Source organism: Elephantulus edwardii, unplaced genomic scaffold (genome assembly GCF_000299155.1).
Source record: "Elephantulus edwardii isolate Elephantulus edwardi_28Jun2011 unplaced genomic scaffold, EleEdw1.0 scaffold00286, whole genome shotgun sequence".
Lineage (NCBI taxonomy): Eukaryota > Metazoa > Chordata > Mammalia > Macroscelidea > Macroscelididae > Elephantulus > Elephantulus edwardii.
Genome location: NW_006400036.1, coordinates 516,501 through 542,143, shown reverse-complemented (window position 1 = coordinate 542,143; position 25,643 = coordinate 516,501). Strand labels below are relative to the sequence as shown.

At 40.6% G+C, this 25,643-nt stretch overlaps 4 pseudogenes; all 4 read left to right on the top strand.

Annotated features, from left to right (window-relative positions):
• LOC102846363 overlaps positions 1-7,069 on the top strand; it is a 25,309-nt pseudogene extending 18,240 nt beyond the window's left edge.
• Positions 7,070-14,164: 7,095 nt separating this feature from the next.
• Positions 14,165-14,882, top strand: LOC102862927 (annotated as a pseudogene).
• A 4,352-nt stretch (positions 14,883-19,234) lies between these two features.
• LOC102862518 lies at positions 19,235-20,025 on the top strand (annotated as a pseudogene).
• Positions 20,026-22,966: 2,941 nt separating this feature from the next.
• LOC102862110 lies at positions 22,967-23,542 on the top strand (annotated as a pseudogene).
• The last annotated feature ends 2,101 nt before the right edge of the window (positions 23,543-25,643 follow it).

The following is a 25,643-nucleotide window of genomic DNA, read 5'->3' as shown; positions in this document are numbered from 1 at the left end:
CTTCACCATCCATCCTGATGCTGCCAATTGGTCCAGTGGTGAGAATCTTTGTCTTCTTGACATTGAGCCTCAAGCTATATTGAAGGCTGCAGTCCTTGACCCTCTGCAGCAAGCGCTTCAGGTCCTCTTCAGTTTCAGCAAGCAGGGTTGTGTCATCTGCATAACACAGATTGTTGATAGATCTTCCGTCAATCCTGATGCCGCATTTATCATCCAAAATAGAGAAAATAAATATAAAACAGTAAATTGAAATTAGATACCTTTTAATGTTTTAAAACCTCATCTCAGTGCACAAGAACTGAAAAGGAAAATAATTAGGATACAGAAAACCTAATTTTCTTGGTCTTATTGACATTTTCGAATCACTAAGTTCAGTAATTGTAGAAAATACATTTAACTGCACATAACACATTTAAGAAAACAGATCAAATGCATATTAAATATCAATGCATGGGGTCATAGAGCATGTTTTCTCTGACAATAATTACGTTATAATTCAATAAGATATTTCAATATATAGACATTGTTAACACTCTAATAATGCAGGCTCAAAAAGTAAATAATAAAGTAAAATAAAAATGGAAAAATATCAAAATTTGTAAGATACAATCCACATCCTCTCCTGGAGCAGCAGGTGGATTCAAACCTTGTGTCTTTGTGACTGCACTGCAGCTTCAAGCAACTAGGCCATCAGAGATGTTAGAGAGACACACATCTTTAAGTACATGTGGTTATTGTTAGGTGCCAACAAGCCCAGTAGGTCTAATGGCGACCATATACACAACGGATCTGAAGCCTTTCTTATCCTGTGCCCAAACAGACTGACCCAATCCAGATTCGCGGACCCAGAGGGCTGAGAAGAGAAGCAATAGCGCAGTTCTGACGCCCAGAGATGAGACGAGTCCACGTGCACTCACCTCCAGTACCGACCAAAAAGCAATTTTGGGAGCAGCTGCACATGGAAATCAGGACTACTAGTAGGCGGGATGGGGCGGGAACAAGAAAATGAGGCCAAGGCCCGGATTGGCTGCCAGAGTCGCCTGCTTCCTACCACCACTCTATGAATGCGCATGGAGCAGCAAATTCTTGTTATTTGCTCTCAAGTCAACTGAGACGCAAAAGGATCCAATGAACAAAAGATATGAACTGGCCTTATCCTGTGACATCATCACCATCTCAAAATACTTCACCCCATTGATATGGCCACCTTTTCAATTCATCTTGTTGAAGATATTCTCCCCCTAACTGACCCATCATCTTACCAAGGACGCCCTTTTCCAAGTAGAAGCTCATACTAGAAAGGAAGCTTCGGCTTTCTAGCTAAAAAGGAGTTCCCTGATCATCCTTTTCCAAGATACACTTGTTTAATCTTTTGGCAATCCATAGATACTCAGTACTCTTATCCAACTTTCCGAAGCTTAGTAATTGAAAATACCATAACTTGCTTCAGGCATACCTTACTTAATCATTAAACTGACATCCTTTCTCTGTGACACTTTGGAGAAGTTTGTGATGGCAAATCTTCCAATGCAATACTGTTGATTTCTTGACTGAGGGAACCAAGTGTGTTCATTGTCAATCCAATTGGGATGAAATCACTGACAAGTCAAACCTTTCTATATTTATGTTGCATATTACCCAGTGGTGAGAATTTTTGTTTTCTTGACATGTAATATATACTGAAGACGGCAGTCTAATCTTTTGTAGCAAGTGCCGAAGTCCTGGAATTTAGCAAGCAAAATTGTGCCATCTGCATAATACTAGTTGTTGATAAGCCTTACTCTGATCCTGATGCCACATAAAGTTTAGTTTCTGATATGATTTGCTGAGCTCAGGGACTGTATAAGTATCGAGAATGTATATAACCCTAAAACACTCTTTTCTTGATTTCAACTCATGCAGTGTGATGACATCAAGGACCCATTGATTTTCAAACTTATTCTGATCGAAGAGCCTCTCCATTGAGGTATAAGTTTTGAAAAAGCACAATTGTTCTGTGATTCCCATTCTTCTCAACATTAGCCATCATTTGTTATAATCCACAGTCAAATGCCTTTTGATGGTCAATAAAACAGATAATTATCCTTCTAATATTCTCTGCTTTCTGCAAAAATCCATCTGACATCAGCAATGATAGCCTTAGTGCCACAGTATCCTTTAAAGCTGGTTTGGATTTGTGACAGGATTCTACCAATACACTGTTCTAGTCTGTTTTTAATAACCTTCAGAAAGATTTTGTTTGCAAGTGATACAAATGGTATTGTATCAATGATATTGTTCTATAGTTTTCACATTCTGTTGGATCATACAGATCTCTTTCAGGCAGTTGGCTTAGAAATGGATTTGGATCCAGTTTTTCTGGTACAGCTTAATGAGCACATTCAGGGCTGCTTCTGTTTGATGAAACTTGTCAGTTGGTATTCCATCAGATCCTGAAGATTTACAGTGTAGCTTGGATTCCTTCCTTCCTCACAATTGCCTTGATCTCGTTATTGCTTGAAATGATTCCATGTCAATTAATTTTTTAAATTTTTTATTTTGTATTGGTTTACATACAAAGTTCATAAAATTTGTATATGTTCTTTTTCACACTGGATCTTTCCCCTTTTGTTTACTCATCCCTCCCTCCACCTATCGAGGTCCAGCCTCAATATATCGAAACAGTTCCGTGAGAGAAGGGGCTAGGATTAAATGAAGACACAGAGAGGCTATGCTGATAGCAAATAGCAAACTTTAATATTCTGGAAAAGGTTTATATAGGTCTTAGAAACATGCCTGCAGGGGTAATCTTATCTGCCCGAATTGTAAACTGTCAGGTTTAACATGAACTCTCACAGACCTAAACACAAAACAAAGATGTCTTCTGGAATGTCTCCTTGAGAGCTTAGAGGAACAAAGAATCTTCTGAAGATAAAGAGCATCACATTCCTGCTATAGTCACTCCCAATTCATTAGCATTCTGCTTCCTGGAGTTGTTTACCGCCAAGCAAATGCTTTAGCTAGGGTGGAACCAGTTCTGCTGGTTTTGCAATGCCTTACTAATCTTGCTTTGCAAGTTAGCCAGGTCTCAACATCCACCCATCTAATTGTGTGACCCTATGATTAAGTGCCCCCTCTGCTCCTTGGATCCTAGAATTCTATTTGTTCTACAATAATGGTCTTATTCAGTATTTGTCCTTATGAGACTGAGTTAGTTCACTTAGCATAATGCTATCCAGTCCCTCCCATGGTTGGTACTAATCTACAAAATTGTTTCTCCTGTGTGCTGTATAGCATTCCATTGAGTGAATGTACCACAATTTCTCAATCCATTCCATTGTGGTTGTGCATTTGGGCTGCCTCCATGTTCTTGCTATGGTGAATAATGCTGCTATGAATATTGGTGCCTCAGTTCTCATTTTCTCAGGGTATATTCCAAGCAGTAGAATAGCTGGGTCATATGGAATTTCTATGTTAGGCTTTTTGAGGAACCACCAAAGTGCCTTTCGGAGTGATTGTACCAACAATGTATAAGAGTTCCTATCTTGCCATGCCTCTCCAACAGTTACTTGCTGCTTTGCTAAACTTTGCCACTGCTCCAGGGGTAAGATGATTTCTCATTGTGATTTTGATTTGCATCTCTAATTGCCAGTGATTTAGAGCATTTTTCATGAGTCTGTTGGTCACCCGAATGTTCTCCTCTGTGAAAAGTCTTTCCCTGTCTTTTTCCCATTTTGTAATTGGGTTATAAGTCTTTTTCTTCTGGTGGTCCTGTAAGATTCTGTAAACTTTTGTGATGAGACCTTTTCTGAGATGGTATTGCCAAATGTTTGTTCCCAGTCAGTAGGCTTTCTTTTTACTTTGTTGGAAAAGGTTTTGATGAGCACAGAAATTTAATCTTTAGAAAGCCCTATTCATCAATTTTATTCTTTTCAGATGGTGCATTTCTGGCTGAATTTAGCAGTCCCTTTATACTGTATACACTAGGCCTTTGAAGCTTGGTCCCAGTTTGTCTTTTATAAGCTTTATGGTTTGGGGCTTTTTTCTGAGGTCTCTGATCCACCTTGAGTTGATTTTTGTGTATAGTGTCTGATATGGATCCTGTTTTAGCTTTTTGCTGATAGCAGTCCAATTTTGCCAGTACTGTTTGTTGAAGAGGTTGTTATTTACTCATTTGATAACTTTTATTTCCTTGTGGAATATCAGTTGATGATAAATAGATGGGTCCATTTCTGAGTTCTCAATTATATTCCACTGGTCTATGTGACTGTCATTATACCAGTACCATGATACTTTGGTTACTACTGCTGTGTAGTAGGTTTTGAGGTCTGTGAGTGCTATGCCTCCCACTTCATTTTTGTTTTCCAGAAGTGCTTTGCTTATTCAAGGTCTCTTGCCTCTCCAAATAAACTTGACAATTTCTCTTTCGACCTCCTTGAAAAATTAATTTGGTATCTGTATTACGATTGCATTGAACATTGTAGATTGTTTTTGGTATGATTGTCATTTTCACAATATTGAGTCTTCCTATCCACGAATAGGGAACATTTCCCCATTTATTTGGATCTTTTATTGTGTCTCACAAAAATGTTCTCTAGTTTTCTTTGTATAGGTCTTTTGTATCTCTAGTTAGGTTCACTCCCAACTATCTCAATTGGTGTTGGCTATTGCTAATGGCTTGGAAGCAGGAGTGGCATCCACTTCCTAAATAACATGCCTCCAGAAACTCTATGAACTTTGATAAATGTCAATAGTTGTAGAGGGGCTTCAAGCCTTTTGTTCATAGAGTCGCTATGGGTCTTGCTCGACTTGAAGGCAATTAACAATAATAACATTGCTAATGGTACTGCTTTCTTGATTTCCTTCTCTGAGTTCTCTTTGTTACTTTAGAGGACTCCCACTGATTTTTGGATATTGAACTTTTATCTTTCCACTCTACTAAACTGATATACTAATTCTAATAGTTTTTTTAAAAAATTTCTGAGTCCATGGGGATTTCTGTGTACACTATCATATCAGCTGCACATAGTGATGTTTTAACCATATCTTTGCCAATTGGAATGACTTTTATTTTCTTCTCTTGTTGTATGGCCTTAGGAAGTACTTCCAATACAATATTAAATAGAAGTGGTGACAGTGGACAACCTTGTCTGGTCTCTGTTGGCAAAGAAAATGCTTTTAATCTTTCTCCATTGAGAATTACATTGGCTCTTGGTTTTGCATATTTTTCACTATGTTGAGAAAATTCCCTTCTATTCCCATTTTGCTGAACATTTAATCAGAGGTGTTGGATTTTGTCAAATGCCTTTTCTGCATCACTTGCTAGGATAATATGGTTCTTTTTATTTTGTGTTTTGTTAATGTAGTGAATTATGTTGATTGTTTTTATGTTGAATCATACTTGCATACCTCTTATGAATCCCACTTAGTTAGGATGAATTATTTTTTTGAAGTGCTTTTGGGATTCCATTGGCTAAGTTTTTTTTTCCCCATTGATTAAGGATTTTTGCATCTATGGTCATGAGAGATATTGGTCTATAGTTTTCTTTTTTGGTTATATCTTTGCCTGGTTTTGATATTATTGTTATATTTGCTTCATACAATGTCTCTGGGAGTTTTTCTTCTTTTTCTATATTTTGAAACAACTTCAGTAGACTTGGTGATACATCTTCTCTGAATGTTTGGTAGAATTCAACTATGAAGCCATCTAGCACAGGAGTTTTCCAGCATGGGGAGTCTTTTTATGACTTGCTCAATTTCTTCTTTTGTGATGGGTCTGTTCAAGTGTGCTACATCAGACTGTATCAGTCTGGGTAGGGCATGAATTTCAAGGAATTTGTCCATTTCCTCTAAGTTTTCAAATTTATTTAAGTATAGCTTTTCATAATATACTGATATTGTCATTTCCTCTGGTTTTGTTGTGATGTCATCTCTATCATTACTTAATAGAGGGTTTTTTTGTGTTACTGAGTTACTTCATTTGTTAAGTTTCCAGTGGTTTGTCAATTTTATTAAACTTTTCAAAAAAACCAGCTCCTGGCTTTATTGGTGGTTTCAATTATTTTTCTGTTTTCTATCTCATTAACTTCAGCTCTTATCCTTATAATTTCCTTTCCTCTAGAGGCTATTGGATTACAGTGTTGTTCTTTTCCTAGTTGGTGAAGGTGTTGAGTCAGATCATTTCTTTGTTTCTTTCTTCATTTTTAATGTTTGTTTATGGCTATGAATTGACTGCCTTATCTCATCCCACAGGTTTTGGTATATTGTATTTTTGTTATCATTTGAATTGAGGAACTTTTTTATTTCATTCTTTATTTCTTCTATAACCCAATTGTGTTGTAGCAGGGTGTTATTTAGCTTCCAAGTTGATCGCTTTCTAAGCTTTATCCTCTTGTGGTTAATTTCTAGTTTATGGCATTGTAGTCTGAGAAGATACTTTGTATTATTTCAGTTTTAAATTTGTTGAGACTTGCCATGTGCCCTAATATATGACCAATTCTGGAGAATGTACCATGTGCACTTGAGAAGAAAATGAATTGAATTTTAGTTGGGTGCAGTGCTCACAATACATCCACAAGGTTGAGTTGGCTGACTATGTAATTTAAGTCTTCTGCATCTTTGATAAGTTTCTTTTGAGTTGACCTATCTTTTGGTGAGAGTGGTGTGTTAAAGTTTCCTACCACTATTCTTGTGTTTTCTATTTCTTTCTTCAGTTCTGTTAAAAGTTATTTTATGCCCGCCCTCCCACCGTGCCGCCTCTGCCACAGAACCCGCCGCCTCGGGCCGGGGCCGCGCCGCCACGGCCAGCGAAGAAGCCTCGGGAGCCGGGGAGTGGTCCGCGCGGCCCGCCGGGGCGGGGCACGGACAGGGGGCGAGACCTCGCCGTCCAGTGGCGGGGAGCGGCCGGAGGCGGCCACGGGACCGGTGGAGCGGCGGACCGAGCCGGCGTACTCCCGGCAGTCAGGTCTCCCCAATAAAAAAAACAACAGTCTGCTTTGACGAGAAACGCCTGTTGTGCTTCCTTTTTCGCGGCGGGCGGCGTGTGCTCCCGGCGTCCAGGCGAGCGATGGCGGCAGGTATTCTGCAATAATTTGACTTCTAAGACCATAAATCAAAATGGAAAGTGCCTGCCCATCTTTCTCCTGTGGAGCCGCTGGTGGATCCGAACCATTGGAGATGTGCAGCAGCCTGTGGTTAGCAAAGCAGCTTACTACACACTGTGCCCCTCAAGCTACGTTCAGAAGAGATTGTAACGGAAGAGGACGGGGACAGAGCCTTACTTTCCCAGAGGAGAGAAGAGTCTGCCCAGGGCTGGACATGTGGAAGACCCACTGGAGTGGAAGTGCCTTGTGATACCACCGCTCTCCTGCATAAATTCCAGAGTCCTTAGCTAGTAGAGCAGGAAAAAAATAGCAGTATGAAGACAGACAGACCTGAATTTCAGTATGTTCCCCATCATCGACCAGCTTGGGGATCTTAGATTCATAGGATTTCCAGAGGGAAGCTGTTACAGAAGTGGATGCCACTCCTGCTTCCAAGTTTGTTTTAATCGGGGAGCTCCACCAAACACTGTCCACCATGGGTAGCCATTAGCGCATTTGACTCATCAGTGTCGCAGTGTTCAGCTTCACAGCGAACACAAGTTACCTCTGCACGGCAAGTGGACAGACCAGGGCTATATGACCTAGAAGAATGTTTCACCAAAAACAATGAAAACCAGGCCTGAGGGCCACAGAGTAGAGTCAGACCACCTTTGGCTCGGGAGCATGACTTTCTGGCCAGTAGGCCAACTGCTTGCTCTCTGTGCTGCTGTTGATCAAGCATATTTTTTTAAAAAATATAAAACTTGTTTATTCTTTGTTTAATAAAGTGATTAACAGTGAAAAAAAAGTTATTTTATATATTTAGCAGGTCTACCATTTGGTGCATAGATGTTGACTAATGTTATGTCTTCTTGATCTACTATGCCTTTAATCATTATATAGTGCCCTTCAGTATCTTTTTTTAAAATTATTATTAAATTGTATTAGTTTTAATGAACATTTACAGAGATTTTGGGTTCTCATTCATTCATTGTTGCACTGTTTTCTCTACCCTCCTCCCCAGTTGGTTCTTCTTCCCCCTCCCCCGAATGTCTGTTTTAATTGTCCAATTGCCACAGTGCTTGTCAAAGCCAGTTCTGATTAATCTCCTTTGTCAGTGCGCCCTTTGCCATTCCCTATCACTCCTCCCTGAGAGAGACTTCACCCTGATTCATAAGGAAAAGGGGATGGCATATTCTCTTAGCTACTTCCTGCTGAAAAGGGATGCTGTATGTTTCAGGGTGAAGATCTACTCTAAAGGGTCCCTTTGGCAGTAGGAAACACATAGACTATTATGGAGATTGATTCTGGAATTTAGATGCACTGTTATTAATTGTGCTTAGCTGTACATGTTCATATCCTTGAAGATGTATCATGGAGGTGTTGCAACCTAGAAGACACAAATTTAACTAACAAGTTAAAAGTACATGAGTCAAAAATTAAAAAGCGGGGAGGGGGAGGGGTTTGTGCGGGGAGAAGGGTGCAACAATGAATGAATGGAATTCCAAAATCTGTAGATGTTCATTGAAATGAAAAATTTAAATTAAAAAAAAATTAAAAAGCAATAATATTCCGAGTAGAGGTTCTAGCAGTGGCACAAATCCTTCAGTATCTTTTATGGTGATTTTCATTCTGAAGTCTATTTTATCAGAGATAATATTGCCACTCCTGCTTTTTTGTGGATATTATTTGCTTGCAGTATTTTTTTCCAGCCTTTGATTTTGAGTCTGTCTTCCTCTTCATTTATTAGATGTGTCTCGACAACTTTTTGATGGGCTTTCCTTTTTTATCCATTGTTGTTGTTGTTGTTAGGTGCCGTCGAGTCATAGATGACTCATAGCGACCCTGTGAGTGAAATGCCTGAACACTGTTCATAGAGTTTCTGGAGTCAAGCCATTTCGGAAGTGGATGCTATCCATTATGCTACTTTTTTTCCCCTCTTGTTTTGTGCGTTAAGTTCCTTCACATTAAGTCTCTTTTAAGACACTAATTCTGTATTGTGGTGTTCTCATGTGCTGTCAAGTGGCCTGGGACTCATAGTGACCCTATGTACATTAGCTCTGAACCCTGCTTTATACTGAGCCAAACACATCATATCCAACAGACCTAATCCCATTTCTTCAGTCATTGAGTCAATGCATCTTATCTGGAATCTTCCTCTTCGAGCTGTCCCTACACCCTTCCACCCAAGCATGATGTCCTTCACCAAGGACTGGTCCCTCCTAACCATGCGTCCAAAGTATGTGAGGCTGATCTACAAAACCCTATCCTCCAAGGAGAAATTTGGTCACTCTTTCCAGGAAAGACCAATTTTTCTTCTTGCAGTTCACAGTATGTTTAACACTTTTCCAGCATCACAACTCAAAGAAAATTATTCTTCTTCTGTCATGCTTAGTTAATGTCCAGCTCTATGAGGCTTAGCAAATAATTCTGGAGACCATGGCCCAAACTAGGCACACCTTAGTCTCTAGACTGACATCATTGCTCTTCAGTATTCTAGAGAGGTCCCTGGTAGCAGAATTTTCCAATGCAATTCATCTTTTTATTTCTATTTTCTAACTTCTGATGCCAAGAGTGTCAGTTGTGAAACCAAGCAAGCTGAAGTTGTTAACAATTTCAATCTCTTCTGTCTATCATGATGCTACCACTTGGCCCAGAGATGAGAATTTTTGTTTTCTACATGTTGAGCTTCAATTCATATTGACTACTATAGTCCTTGATCTTCTGCAGCAAACACTTCATGCTGTCCTCAGTTTCAGCAAGCAAGGTGTGTCATCTGCATAATGCAGGTTATTGATGAGTCTTCCTCTAATTCCTCCTCATAAAGTTCAGCCTCCCAAAAGATTTGTTCTGCATGTAGACTGGAAAGGTACAGAGATAGTAATTCTATATGTGCACAGTAAAGGAGTCTTACTAGGGAAGTCTACTATCTAGGCACAAGTGAGATGAGATGGACTGACATTGGCCACTTTGAATAAGACAATCACATGGTATATTATTCTGAGAAAGAAAAAGAAAAAACAATGGTGTTCCATTCATAGTTAAAGAGACAATTTCAAGTTGTATGCTAACTACAAGGGGGAAAGTTGCAGAAGTAAAACAAAGAGAAACAGTTTTAATGTAAAAGAGTTGAACCGAATAGTTCAAAGGCTATCTTGAAAAGCAAAGCAAAATATTATAAAGGAGTATACAGAAAACTGAAATGGGAGAATAAGAAGGGAAGAATCTGCATTCCTCAAGGTGAAGTAACAGAAAAAATAAATTCAAGGTTCAAGTTGCAATACTGAAGGATATTAAGAGCACAAATCTGAAATTATCCAGAAAGCATTAAAACAAGATGAAGAAAATATACAGAGTTACTCAACCAAAAAGAATTGGCTGACACTGAAAAATTTTAGGAAGTACCATATGAGCAGGAGCCAATGGTTACAAATAAAGAAGTTGATGCTGCACTGAAGGCACTGGTAAAAAAGAGAGCACCACAAATTAATGGGATACCTATTGACATGATTCAACTAACAGAAGCAGCCCTGGATATGCTCACAAGTCTATGCCAGGAAATATGGAGGACAGCTGCCTGGCTGACTAACTGGAAATGATCCATATTTGATCTCATTCTGAAGTAAGGTTATTCCACAGAGTGTGGCAAGGGTTTAGAGCTGTTGTGCATAGGGTCGCTATGAGTCGGAAACAACTCGATGGCACATAACAACAACAACAACAATGATCAGTATCACATGCAAGCAAAATACTACTGGAGATCATCCAAAAAAGAGCTAGAATAGCACACTGACAGAGAACTGGTGGAAGTTCGAGCAGGATTTAGAAGATGCTATGGCACCAGAGATATCATTGCCAAAGTCTGATGTATCTTTGCAAAGAGTACCAGGACATTTCCATTTGTGTTTTATTGATTATGCAAGAATATTTGACTGTATGGATCACAACACATTGTAGATAACATTGAAAAAAAATAGCATCCCAGAACACTTGATTGTACTCATGCAAAATCTATTCTTAGACCTTGTAGAAGTCATCTGAACAGAGCAAAGAAACACTGCATGATTAAAAATCAAGACAAGAGGGTGTTTGGAGGATGGATTTTATGAGGAGGAATGTGGCATCAGTATTGGAGGAAGACTCACCAATAACCTGCTCTATACAGATGACATAACCTTGCTTTCAGAAATTGAAGTGTTTGATGAAGAAAGTAAAATACTGTTACCTTTAATACAGATTGAAGCTCAACATCAGGAAAACAAAGATTCTCACCACTAGGCTAATTGACAGTCTCATGATTTTTTAAGAATTGCATTGCTTTAGTCCAAAAACAACACTTTTGGCACTAGTAATCAGGAAGTCAAAAGATTGAGTTGCTTTGGGAAAGTCCGCAGGTAGTTATCCTTCTATTTTTGCAATAAATATGCACCATCTATTCACCATCACAAGAATGTGGAAAGAGTCCAAATTTCCACTCACAACTGAATGGAGAAATTGTGGTACAGTCACACAACGGAATATTATACAACACTCAGAAGTAATGATTTAAAAAAAATACTACATAATTTGGCAGAGTCTGGAAAGCATTATGCTGAGTGAGTTAACTCTCAAAAGGACAAATACTGCAAATACCTGTTAAAAAAAAACAACTAGAGAGGATGAATTTGCATATCAATCTAACTTAATGGTCTGCATAGGAATCAGATTGATTATATCTATGGAAGAATTGTTGCAGTAGTTTAATATCAGCACTCAAAATCAGGCCAGACTCTGACTGTGGAACAGACTGTCAATTATTAATGCACAAGTTCAAACTCAGGCTGAAGAAAATGAAAATAAGTCCACAAGAACCAAAATATGATCTTGAGTCTATTCTACCTGAACTTAAAAATCATCTTAAAAATAGATTTGAGGGGAGAGAGTGGGAGAAGAGGGATGAGGAAGGGCAGAGGTAGGGAGGTGGTTAATCATAGGGTCACACAATTTTTTGGGTGGAAGAAGGGGTGAATAAATGAAATGGGAAAGATCTACTGTAAAAACTATGTATATGAACTTTTAAAGTAAATCAGTATAAAATAAAAATTGTATTTAAATAAAAGAGAAAAAGAAGATATTTGAATATCACAGAAATAATTATGAAGAGATTTTAATCTGTGGCCCTCAGGCCTGGTTTTAATTGTTTTTGGTCAAACATTCTTCTAAGTGGTATAACACTGGTCTGTCCACTTGCTGTACACCGGTAACTCATGGTTGCTGTGATATTAAACACTGACTGTTACACTGATATGTCAAATGCGATAATGGTTACCCATGGTGGACAGTGTTTGGTGGAGCTCCTGGATTAAAACAAGCTTGGCAGCAGGAGTGGCATCCACTTCTGAAATAGTTTGCCTCCGGAAGCACTAGGAACTTGGAGAAATTATGAAAGTTATGCAAGTGTTCAGGTCTTTTATTCATAGGGTCACTATGAGTCATCTACAAATTGACAGCCCTTAACAACACAACAACAATTTCAAAGGGTAACTCCCAACTCCAAGGGGACTCCCCATCACATGCTACCAGGATTTGGACAAAGCTAAATTCTTTAAAAATATACTTTCCATTCTTATTCTGGACTATAAGTAGGTAAGAGGTGCTTATCAAAGTGGACTGGGGTGTGTGGGGTGGGATAGAGGGAAGGAATTTGTGCAAAAATGAAATAATCTTTTTAAAGAGAAAACCAAACTGGGGGGACTAGTGAGGAAAATGTGCAACAATGAATGAATGAATGGAAATCCAAGTTTTCTATAAACTTTGATTAATCAATTAAAAATATTTTTCCATTGAATCTTTACTTTCCTTATAAAAATGACCCTTGTTTTCCACTCTAAAAAAAAATATATATATATTTGAAGCATTAAACACCAGTGATCAAAGACCAGATAAGTTGTTGGATGTTATCAGGTTATTATCAAAGCACAGAGTAAAAGGTAATTTTTACATTACTCTGTCTTACAGAGTAGAAAAGTCAGAGAAGAAAGAAAAAAATAAAAATGGATATCAGAAGAGACTGACAATTGTAGTAGAATGAGAAGCCCATTCAAAGGGAAGAGATGCTGAAGTAAAAGAGCTGAACAAACTATTACAAAGGGCAACTTGAGAAGATAAACCAAAGAATTGAAATAGATACTGCAGAGAACTGGAACTGGAGAATAGATAGGGAAGAACTCGTTCAGCATTTCTCAAGCTGAAAGAACAGAAAAACAAATTCATTCCTCCAATTGCTGAGAAATGCCATGGACAAAATCTTGAATGATCCAGGAGGCATCAAAAGAAGATGGAAGCAAAAGACAGGGCCACTCTACCAAAAAGAACTGGCTGAGGCAGAATGAATTCAGGAAAAAACATATGATGAAGAGCCAATGGTACTGAAGGAAGATGATCAAGCTGCACTGAAGACACTGCCAAAAAAATAAGGCCCCAGAAATTAATAGGATACTAACTGACATGTTTCCACATAGACATAGATTGTCCAGAGTTTCAAGTTCTCGTTAGAAAAGGCCATGACAACAGGACTATTGATTATTGATGTCAGATGGATCCAAACTGAAAACAGAGAATTCCAGAAGTTTTCCATTTGTGATTTATTGACTAAGTAAAGTCACTTGACTATTGGATATATTCACAATTCATTCTGATAAAATTAGTAGCAGATCAGTTATAAGAAATACAGAGCTAATGTTTGCTCAGATGCTTGATTTGCTGCATAATGCCATTATTTCTGACATCAACAGCCCTTCATTTGTTCAGTTCTCTTTGGTTCACTGGAAAGCCTTTTAGACACTCATATTCATCCGGGGAACGATTCACGTAACTGTAGGTATACAGGCCAGTTTTGCAGAGACTGGTGACCATTGTAGATTGTCAGTTGAAGGCAGGTGTCAAAAAAAAAAAGAGCAAGTGTTGAGGTCTCATAACTTAGATAAGCCTCTAAAAATGTGGGGCTTGCATCCCACCCAAATCTTCCCTCCTTAATATAAGAAATACTTCAGGAGCCCGGTGCGGCCCAGCCTGAGGGCGAGCGCAGGGGAGGGGCCTGGTGCGTGAGGACTGGGGCCCCGGCGATGGCCCAGCAGCAGATGACCAGCTCGCAGAAGGCCCTGATGCTTGAGCTGAAATCCCTACAGGAGGAGCCGGTGGAGGGCTTCCGGATCACCCTGGTGGATGAGTCCGACCTCTACAACTGGGAGGTGGCCATCTTCGGACCCCCCCAACACCCTCTACGAAGGCGGCTACTTCAAGGCGCATATTAAATTTCCTATTGACTACCCATATTCACCACCTACCTTCAGATTCTTGACCAAAATGTGGCACCCCAGCATTTGTGAGAATGAAGATGTATGCATTTCAATTCTTCACCCACCTGTAGATGATCCACAGAGTGAAGAACTGCCCTCCGAAAGGTGGAACCCTACTCAGAATGTCAGGACTATCCTGTTAAGTGTAATCTCACTGCTTAATGAGCCCAACACCTTCTCCCCAGCCAATGTGGATGCTTCGGTTATGTTCAGGAAATGGAGGGACAGTGAAGGAAAAGGCAAAGAGTATGCTGAAATCATTAGGAAACAGGTTTCAGTCACTAAGGCCGAAGCAGAAAAGGATGGAGTGAAGGTCCCCACAACCCTGGCAGAATACTGCATCAAAACTGAAGTGCCTTCCAATGACAACAGCTCAGATTTGCTTTATGACAACTTGTATGATGACGACATTGATGATGAGGATGAGGAGGAGGAAGATGCCGACTGTTACGATGATGATGATTCTGGGAATGAGGAATCGTGAAGTGCTCCTTTGATGCCCTGTACTGCCCTGCCATCTCAGGCCAAAGGGAGGGGAACAAGTGGGGACCTAGCAGAGGCCCCTAGGCAAAAACCTATTCACGGGGTGGGGAATCAAACATGGCTCCTGCCGACTCCCCTTCTGGATCTCAGTTTGCTCCTTTTTACGGACCTCATAATGGAGAGAGAGTAACCCTCCACAGAATGCCTGAGTTCTTGCATTCTTTACCCCTCCATCACTGTATTGATTCTTTTTTTAAAAAAGCAACAAAAACAACCCAAACTCCCGCCTCACTTCGTCTCTGCAAAATGTTCACAACAAAACATGTTTGGTCTCTTTTAGATTAAAAAAAATTCCTAGCTCTAAGAGAGATGCAAATCAAAACAGCTAGGAGATATCATCTCACCCCAGGAAAAAATAGAAAAATTTAGCAGAACAGCAAATATCAAATGCTGGTGAGGTTGTGGAGAAACTGGAACCCTTATTCACTGTTGATGGGAGGGTAAAATGGTGCAACCACTATGGAAGGCTGTATGGCGCTTTCTCAAAAAGTTGCAAATGGAAATACCATTTGACACCGCAATTCCACTACTGGGAATTTACCCTAAAGAAACTATAACTGCCACCCAAACAGATATATGCACACGTATGTTTATCGCAGCTTTGTTCACAATAGCAAAGAGCTGGAAACAACCCAAGTGCCCATGAACAAATGAATGGGTAGAGAAGCTCTGGCATATTCACACAATGGGATACTATGCAGCATTGAAAAACAAGGAACTCATGATATATTATATAAAACTGATGACCCTGGAGGACATTATGCTGAGTGAAATATCTCAGTCACAAAAGGACAAATATTGCATAGGGCCACTGTTGTAAAATGGGCCAGACATCAGGGTTGAGAGAAGACAGAGAAAAAGGGGAGGAATGATGTATATTACATTGAAACAGATGAGGAAGAGAACTGTTTAAAAGGGATATATGAATGGGTATTCTTGTCATTACAGAAGTTCAGAGTGAAGGCTGCACAGTGGAGTGGACTGGGGGGGGGGAGGAATTACATTACATAACAATGAAAGAGTTTTTCTTTCTTTTCAAGGAGAAGAGTGAATTGGGAGGGAGGTGTGTCTGGAGAAAAGTGCAACAATGAATGATTGGGAACCCTAAGTCTCTGTAAACTTTTATTAAAATTAATTTAAAAAAGAAAAAAAGGTGTTATGGCTAACAATGAGATAACACTTTGGCACCAGCAATCAGAAAATCAAAAGCCAAATTGCATTGGTGATTCTGTTATCAGGGACCTCTCCAAAATGCTAACGAGCAATAATGTCAGTCTAGGGATTAAAATGTGCCTGATTCAGGCCCTGCTTTGCTCACTTTTACTATGCATCAGAGAGCTAAATAATGACTAAGGATAATAGAATTGATGACTTTGAGTTGTGCTGCTGGAGAAGATAATTGAACATATATCATGGACCACCAAAAGAGCAAATAGGTCTGTCTTGCAGAGGGTAAAACCAACTTGTTCTCTGGAGGCAAGGATTTTTAAGCTCTGTCTCACATTCTTTGGGCATGTTGCCAGGAGGGACTGGTTTTGGGAGAAGGCCATCATGCTTGGAAGGGTGGAGGGACAGTGCAGGAAAGAAAGACCCCATGTGAGATGGATTGACACAGTAACTGGAGCAATGGGAGAAGGTGTGTGTTCAGATCAGTGATACTTGCTCAAGATAGGGAAAGGTTTTGTATGTAGAATCACTTTGAATTTCAGGTGACCTGATGGCACATAACAACAACAAAAAACATTGAGAAGAAAGGGAATTTTAGAGCATTTAATTGTGCTTATGCAAAATCTATACAAAGACTAAGAGGCTAGACTGTGAACAGAGCACAGGAACACTACACAAGGGTTTTTATTCCTAACATTTATTTTATTTTATTTTATCTTATCTTATATACAAAATTCATATGCATTGTGTTTCATTCATGTGCATTGTGTTTCACACATTCTTTCATTCATTGTGTTTCATATGATCATTCCTAAACACTGTGTTTTATAAAAATAATCACCACTCATCTATGCCCACTATTATTCTATCTTTTCCAACCTATTAGATCTCTCCTAATTCTTTCAACCCCAATCTTCATGTATCAAATTCTGCCATTCCAGTTATTACTACTCATCCTCACGTTCCACCTTCCTGCTCCCTCCTCCTATTCCTTTGGATGTTTATACACATCCTACCAGCTATCCTATCCATCATTTAAAATTCAGAAAAGTGTGCATCACTTGGTTGTATCTGCTCTCCATACCTATTCAATCTGTATACTGAGCAAATTATTTGAGAAACTGAACTCAAAGAAGAGGAATACAGCATCAGTATCTGATGAAGATTCACCAATCTACATTATGGAGATGACACAGACTTGCTTGCTTAAAGTGAGGAGGCTTTGAAGTGCTTACTGCAGAATATCAGAGACTACTGTCTACATATGGGTTGGACTAATATCTCAATGTCAAGAAAGAAAGTCTCACAACTGAATCAATAGGCAACATCATGATAGAGGGATAAAAGGCTAAAACTGTCAAGGACTTCATCTTTTTTGGATTTACAGTCAAAACCCATGGTTCCAGCAATCTGGACATATATTGTGCTTGGAAAATCTGTAGTAAGGGACCTCCAGCTCTAAATTTTTGAGGAGTGATGGTATCAGTTTGAAATCAATGGGGTTCCTGATTCAGATTAGGGTATTTTCAAGCATTTGCTATGCATCTGAGAGAATGACAATGATTAAAGATGATAAAAAGAAGAATTGATATCTTTGAGCTTTTGAAGAATAATGCTGAATATCCCATGGACAAAAGATGGCTTCCCTTTTTACCCTGTTGGAGAAGTTTTTGGATGTGCATAGGGATTTGTTTCTTAGGAGATCCCATTCATCTGCTTTATCTTCTCCTGGTTGCAGGCTTTTCAGGATATTTGGAATACTGTTTATGTTGTGGATTAGGACTTCTAGCGTTGTTCCTAGCTTTTCTTTAATGATGTTTATAGTTAGATCCAGGAATTTTGAACATTTCTTCATGTGTTTGTTTGCCATCTGAATGTCTTCTTTGGTGAAGTGTCTGTTCATATCGTATGCCCATTTTCCAATCAGATTATTTACTTTTTTCCTTGTGGTGCTCGAGTATTTTGTAAATTATAGATATAAGTCCCTTGTCTGATATGTCATTACCAAATATTGTCCTGCTTTACTATAGAAGCATTTGGTCAGGCTGAAATAGCTGTTTCATTTAGTAGTGAGCTGATTATAGAAAATATATTACTGCCAACTTAAGAAGTTAATTTGTAGAAAACTCTGTCTAATCTTTTAAGTCCCATCTAACTAGTAATCATGGTTGCTAGGTGTGGTGGAGTCAAGTAAAACTCATAGTAACCCTGTAAACAACAGATCTGAATCCTGTCCTATCTTGTGCCCTCCTCCTCACCCCTGACACACTTGAATTTACTGCTACAGTCACTGTGACAATCCATCTGCTTGACCTTTCACCTTTACAAACATGATATCCCTCTCCAAGGATTAGCCTCTTTTAGCAACATGCCCGAAGTATTTTAGCCCAAGCTTTGTTTTCTTTACCTCCAAGAAGCACTCTGGTTACACTTTAACCAAGATACTTTTCCAAGAGGGTAGTGTACTAGGGGGGAGGGCGGGGAGGGGAGAAAAGTGCAGCAATAAATAAATGGAAATCCAAAGTCTGTAAATTTTCATTGAAATTAATAACAAATTTTAAAACAGAATAATATGAAAAGCTGTACTCTGATAAATTTGAAAAAATAGAGGAAATGGACAAATTCCTTGAAACTATCCTCTGACTAGACTGACAAGGGCAGATATAGATCACTTGAACAGACTCATTACAAGAAAAGAAATTGAAAAGGTCATAAAAAGACTTCCCCATAAGAAAAACCCTGGACCAGATGGCTTCAGAGCTGAATTCTACCAAAAATTCAGAGAGGATTTAGCACCCATTCTACTTATTTCAAAAAACTGAAAAAGAAGGAACACTCCAGAGTCATTCTATGAAGCAAGCATTACCCTAATACCCAAACCAGGCAAAGATATTTCCAAGAAAGAAAACTACAGACCAATATCTCTGTTGAATATAGATGCAAAAATCCTTAACAAAATCTTAGCCAAGAGAATCCAGAAGCACATATAAAAAATAATTCACCGTGACCAAGGGGGATTCATAACAGGTATGCAGGGATGGTTCAACATAAGAAAAACAATCAGCCGCCACCACCGCCGCCACTTGCCACCCGCGGCTCTGCAACCACGCACAGCACTGCGGCACAATGGGCCCGGCTCAGGCCACTCAGATAAGCGAGGAGGTGGCAGAGAAGCTGCTGCTCTACCAACGAGACACGTCAGGCTGGAAGATTTGCCAGGAAGGCGTGAGTGAGGCACTGGGTGGGACAGGATCCCGGTAGCCTTTTCTCCTTAGGGCCAGGGTCCCTGCAAGTCACAGGTTCCTCCTATCCCCAACCCCCTCATTTCTCTGCACCCTTATCTCCCGGAGCTGAATTGAGAAAGGGAGCAATTGGGATTGTTCTCGTATCAAATATTGCGTCTACTGCACTCACTGTGACCGGAGGAGGTACCGAGGGGAAGGTATTGTGTCTGGATCCCTGGAGAAAGTGTGGAACTGTGTGAAGCCCGAAGCTGGAGGCCTGCGAGAGAAGTGGGATGAGAACGTGAAGAGTTTTGAAATTATTGAAAACCTCACTGATACCCTGTGTGTCAGCAGAACCTCCACCCCCTTGGCTGCCATGAAGATTATCTCCCCCAGAGATTTTGTGGACCTGGTGCTCATCAAAAAGTATGAGGATGGTACCATCAGTACCAATGCTACCAATGTTGAACACCCATCGTGTCCTCCAAGGCCAGGTTATGTGAGAGGATTTAACCACCCTTGTGGTTGCTTCTTTGAACCTCTGCCAGGGGAGCCCTACAAGACCCGCGTGGTCACATTCTTCCACACCGACCTCAGCGGTTACCTCCCACAGACCGTAGTGGACTCCTCCTTCCCAGCATGGCTGGATTCTATGCCAAACTTCAGAAAGTGGTGAAGACATTCCATGACTGACTGTCCCCGGTTGGGAAAGGACAGACCAAGCTGGCTGACGAAAGAACTCTGGGTGTTGGGACGCTGACGATCTCAGGAAAGCCAGAGGTTCTGATTTACTCTTTGGAACCTGCAGTAAGATATTCTCTGACAACACCAGCCCAGCCCTTCCTGCTTCCTCTTCCAGCCAGGGGTTTGGTGGGATGTGCCGTCCATGTGCTCTGCCCTCTTATCTGCCATTTATCCAAGCACAGCTCCCTGGGCACAGTGGCCAAGGATTCTAGCCACCTGAATGGGTTCTACTCAGACTCCGTGTGATCCATTCTGATCTAAGACCTTTACCTTCCCATCACAATCAGAGATGTCTCTCCCTGATTCTCAAAAAGAACTGTGCGCAATATTTGAAAACCAAGCCCTGCCACCTTTGCCCCGTTCAGAGCCCTCTCAGACCTACACTGCAGACCCTGGTGTAAGTTTTTCTAACACTGTGATGTCAACTTGAAAGCGGAGGTTTACAAAATGATATGCATTAAGAGAAAAGACTTTCTATATTCCTTTACCATTTCCCTACCCTCTCACCCTCTCACTCCCCTACTTCCCCTGCACTGAGACAAATCTATTCCTGGGTAAAGCAGGCAGCTTGGATCTGTAGCAGATCGAATCTGTTATCTTGGCAGCGAGCGCTTTTTGGAAGGGATTTGGAGCTGAGCAAGCTGCTCATCTTTACACATGAAAATCTGAAAAGAAGAGCCTTCTTCCTTTGGGGAGTTTGGCTTCCAACTCTTGTATGGAGAGTAAGCAGGCATCCAGTGGTCAGGACGTAGATCGGCCAGCAGGAAGGGTGGAAGGGCAGCCCTCCTCCCAGCAAGGCTGGCTGAGATCCCCTCTTAGACTGTGCTGCGAGCTACAAACCTCCCAGAGTCCTGGCCCACCCCATGAACAGCAGAACCAGGAAGCACAGCTTTGCTGTCTGCAGCAGATCTCAGCAGCCATGTGACTGCCTTTCCTGCTCTCCAGTCTAGCTCATGCCATCCAACAAGGAACTGTCAAGGTGCCCTCTGGTACCTTAATCTGTGGTGCCCCTTCCTTATAAGGAAGATTCCTTAAACCTCACCAAGTTCCTCCTTGTAGAGTTGCTCAGGGTATCATAGGCTGTGCAGAAAATTTCCATGTACTCCTCAGCCTCTGTCCTTCCAAATGAAAAACGTTTTTCTTATTTCACAGGCACTTCCCAACACTTGGATTCTAGGGTGATTATCTCCTGAATACACCAAAACCTGACCTAGGACTTTGAAGCATGAGGACTAAATATCAAGGGGTATAGAAAACACTTCTTTCCATGTACTAGGGAAACTAGAGCTTCTAGAGACATGCCAAGAAGATCATCCAGCACAATAATTGTACTTTTTAATTCATTCAAAAAATGTTCTTTCCTCATCAGGAAATCATGGACCCTTAAGTTTGGTTAGCTTTTATTCATCCACTATCTCATTCAAGAAGTAATTAGTGGTTCTGTACTCTGCAGCAAGGGAGTCCCTAGGTGGTATTCACATAGCTGGTAGCTAACTAAAAGGTTGCAGGTTTGAGTCCATCCATTGGAGCCTCAGAAGAAAGGCCTGATGACCGACTTGAGCCACTGAAAAACCTAGGGAGCTCAGGTCAACTGTGGCACACATGGGGTCACCATGATTCAGAATCAACACGATAGCAACTAGTTTGTTTTGGATTCAGTGCCAAGGACTAAACTAGGTTCATTTCCAAAGACTGTTCTAAACCAGCTCCTCATGAGTGAATCGTGTGAATGTGGCTGCATGATTCAAAGAGAGCTTTTCTTCTGAACTCTGAGGTCCACACCTTGGAACTTGACGATCTTAGCAAGATGGAGCTCCCTTGTCAAGTCCTGCCCAGCTAGATGTTAGGCCAACATCCCAGGGGAGAGTACAGAGTCCTCTGGATGCACTCTGCCTGTGCCTCCAGCATCAGATTAAGCTGATCTGAGCAGTGGACTAGGAACCAGAACATAAACATTTTGGTTCAACCCCTGCCAAATACTTAGCAGCTCTACACGTTGACTCCTTGTCTTTTAAAGGAAAATACAGGTGCTTGAATACCAAGCCCAACTCAACTTGCTTCTTCAGAGTGTAGATGAGATAATCTCTGAATCTGTCAAATCCTGTGCAAAGCCAAGAACTAGAGCTGCCCAGGAGAGGCCCTGAGGTAAATTCATTCTCACGGGTGCTGATGATGAATGAGTGAGTGGTTGTTAGCGATGATTGTTGTGGTCTCTGAGGTGGACTGAAAGCATTGTGTTCAAAGGCATTTGAGATAATGTCAGTTTGAAAGAAGTTGGCTGAGAATAAAATAAATCCAAATATAAATTCCAAAAAAAAGAAAAACAATCAGTGTAATTCACTATATTAACAAAGTAAATAACGAGAACTATATGATCTTAGCAATTGATGAAGAAAAGGCATTTGACAAAATCCAACAGTCCTTCCTGATAAAGACACTCAGCAAAATTGGAATAGAAGGGAATTTCCTCAACGTAGTGAAAAGTATATATGCAAAAACCAATAGCCAACATCATTCTCAATAAAGAAAGACTAAAAATATTTTCCTTGCAAACAGGGACCAGACAAGGATGTCCACTGTCACCACTTCTATTCAATATTGTATTGAATGTGCTTCCTAGGGCAATACAACATGAGAAGGAAATAAAAAGCTTCTAGATTGGCAAAAAGAAATGGTTAAACTGTTGCTATATCCAGATGATATGATAGTGTACACAGAAAACCCCAATGAGTCAACAAAACAAAACAAAACAAAAAAACGGTTAAGAGTTAATAGGCTGGGCCCTCTGCAGGCCGGCCGGTGGCCGGGGGCGATGCCGGGGCGACAGTCCCCTCTTGGCCTCCTTGAGCCCTAGTGCCACAGCTGGGTCGTCGCGCAAGTCACCGGAGCCATGAAGATCTGGACCTCCGAGCATGTGTTCGACCACCCCTAGGAAATGGTCACAACGGCAGCGATGCAGAAGTATCCCAACCCCATGAACCCCACCGTGGTGGGCGTTGACGTCCTGCACAGGCACGTGGACCCCTCGGGCAAGCTGTACAGCCAGGGGCTTCTGAGCAGAGTGGGGCCTGCACTCTGTAGGGCGATCTCTTATCTGTGCAGCTCGCACAAAGATATACGTGCAGGAGCATTCTATAGTTGACCCAGTAGAGAAAACGATGGAACTGAAATCCACTAATATTTCCTTACAAATATGGTCTCCGTGGACGAGAAGCTCATCTACAAGCCTCATCCTCAGCACCCGGGCAAAACGATTCTATTCAGGAAGCCATCATCACCGTGAAGGACGTCAGCCTCAGCAGCTACCTGGAAAGTCTGATGGGAGTACCATTTCTTCCAACGCTAGTCAAGGTCGAGAAGCCATGGAATGGGTAATAAATTAAACGCTGAGATTGAAGAATTGATGTCCTCCGCAAGAGGAAGCATAAGGACGCCGATGGCAGCGGCAGCATTTGGAGAAAAATGACAGTGGCACGAGGCACAGTGGCAGGCCCCAAGTCTCTAAGCCAGCGGTGTATTTATTGGTTATTTAAGAACTACAACTCTTTGAGGTGGACTTTTTAAAATAATTTTTATTTATTTATTCTTTTTATGTGTGTACCGTCAAATTGGATCTGACTGGTACAGGAGGCAATTGTTCCTCCTTCTTCAGCAGAGCATCTGGTGGATTTGAACCGCGTAGCTCTGGGATTGCAGTGCAGTTTCCTGCCACTACGCCACCAGAGCTCGCCTTTTTTTTTTTTTTTTTTAAAGTAAGCTGGAGAGTGTCTATGTGACTTTGATAAAAGTAAAGAGGGGCAGGGCTTCGAACTAAGGGATCATTGAAAAAAATAGTGTTGTTTGATTACAGTCTAATTCCGAGGTATCCAGTGTTTTTGTGGAAATGTAACGATTATTGAAAAAGTGCACTGAAATGGATAACGCCATATTGAGTCTCCTAGAATTAAAGGGTGAAAGTTCCGGGTTGTGGGAATTCTGCTGGGCTTTGACCAACACCATAATAAGGCCAGGCCACTTGGGTCCACAGGCTGCCGGCACTCACCGAGAAACTCACTTAAAAGGGAAAAATTGGGACTTTTAAAAGCAATATTGATTTGCCTCAATTATTCTGTTAAAACCAGTGTTTTGATTTGGTATTTTGGTGAGATTTTTCGAGTGAAACTTTTCACCAAAATAAACTATAATTCCAACAAGATAGGCTTCTGTTGTGTTTAAGAGTACTGTATTGACTTGCCAATATTTGGTTACTTAGTCAAAAAAGCATTACCCATTCATTAATTGCATCTGTAATGCCTTCCAGAGTCTTTTGATTTCGTGTGCTCTATGTGGGCTGGTTAGGTTAATGGAAAAGTAGTCACTCCCTGAATTCTACAGCTCTGTAAACTTCACAGATCAGCTGGGCACATCATTTAGCATTTCACAGTGTACCTAACTTAGAGACCAGATCAAGGCTCTGTGATTGCTAATACCTGATGTCACATTGTTTAAATAACTTTTTTTACGTAATTGCCACCACAAAACTTTCTGTACACAAAGAGCTGTACATTATTGGAAAATTACTCAAACACACTTGATGAAGCATAAATTCCAGGTACTTAATGTTTTTAATAATACAGCACCAGTGCAGGGTGTAGGGGGTGCTGGGAAAAAAACCCACAAGGATTGGCTCCCCTTAAGCTCTGATTGAACCTGATTGAATTGTGCTGCAGCTTTCCTTTAGGGGACATCCTTGCTGGGGTGGCCACAGGGCAGCTGCAGTCAGAAAACAATCCAGTCTTTGTCTCCTCCTTTGTAGCAAACCACTGTGTTAGTGTGTCAGCACTAAAGCCGCCAATACTTGAAATTGTTGCTTTGTTTCTGTTACAAGGTGATTGATTAGTTGTTGCCTTTATTTTTATTAACACTTAATGTGTTAACTAGCCTGATTTCCTAGTTAGAGATGACCTAATGTTTGTACACAAATTACAGAGATCAGATGCCAAGTTATTAAAAATTATTGGGGTTTTGTATTGAAAGTAATATTTAGCTTAAGATTTCTTAGAACATTTGTAAATGCAAGTTAAAGCCAATAAGGTTTCTGATTATTTTTTGTACCTAGATAGAGATGGTTTTTACAACTCAAACTAACATTTCAGCTAAACAAAACATTGCTGAATACTGCTATTTGATAACAGTTGCTTTGTGTAATTTCTGTAAATTGTTCTGGAAAAGATGTAATGTCCTAATGATAAAAAAATTTCCAACATAGTTGTTGTTGTTTGTTGTTATGTGCCGTCGAGTCGTTTGCGACTCATAGCGACCCTATGTACAACAGCCCTAAACCGTGCTCTATCCTGTGCCAATCTCATTGCCCCTGACAAACCAACCCATCCCGAGTATCCCAGTCACTGAATCAATCCACCTCATAGAGGGTCTTCCCCTCCTGCACTGTCCCTCCATTCTACCCAGCATGATGTCCCTCTCCAAAGACCTGTCTCTCCTTACAACATGTCCAAAGTATGTCAGACGAAGCCCCAGAATCCTTGCCTTCAAGGAGCAGCCTGGTTTAATCCTCTCTACGATGAATC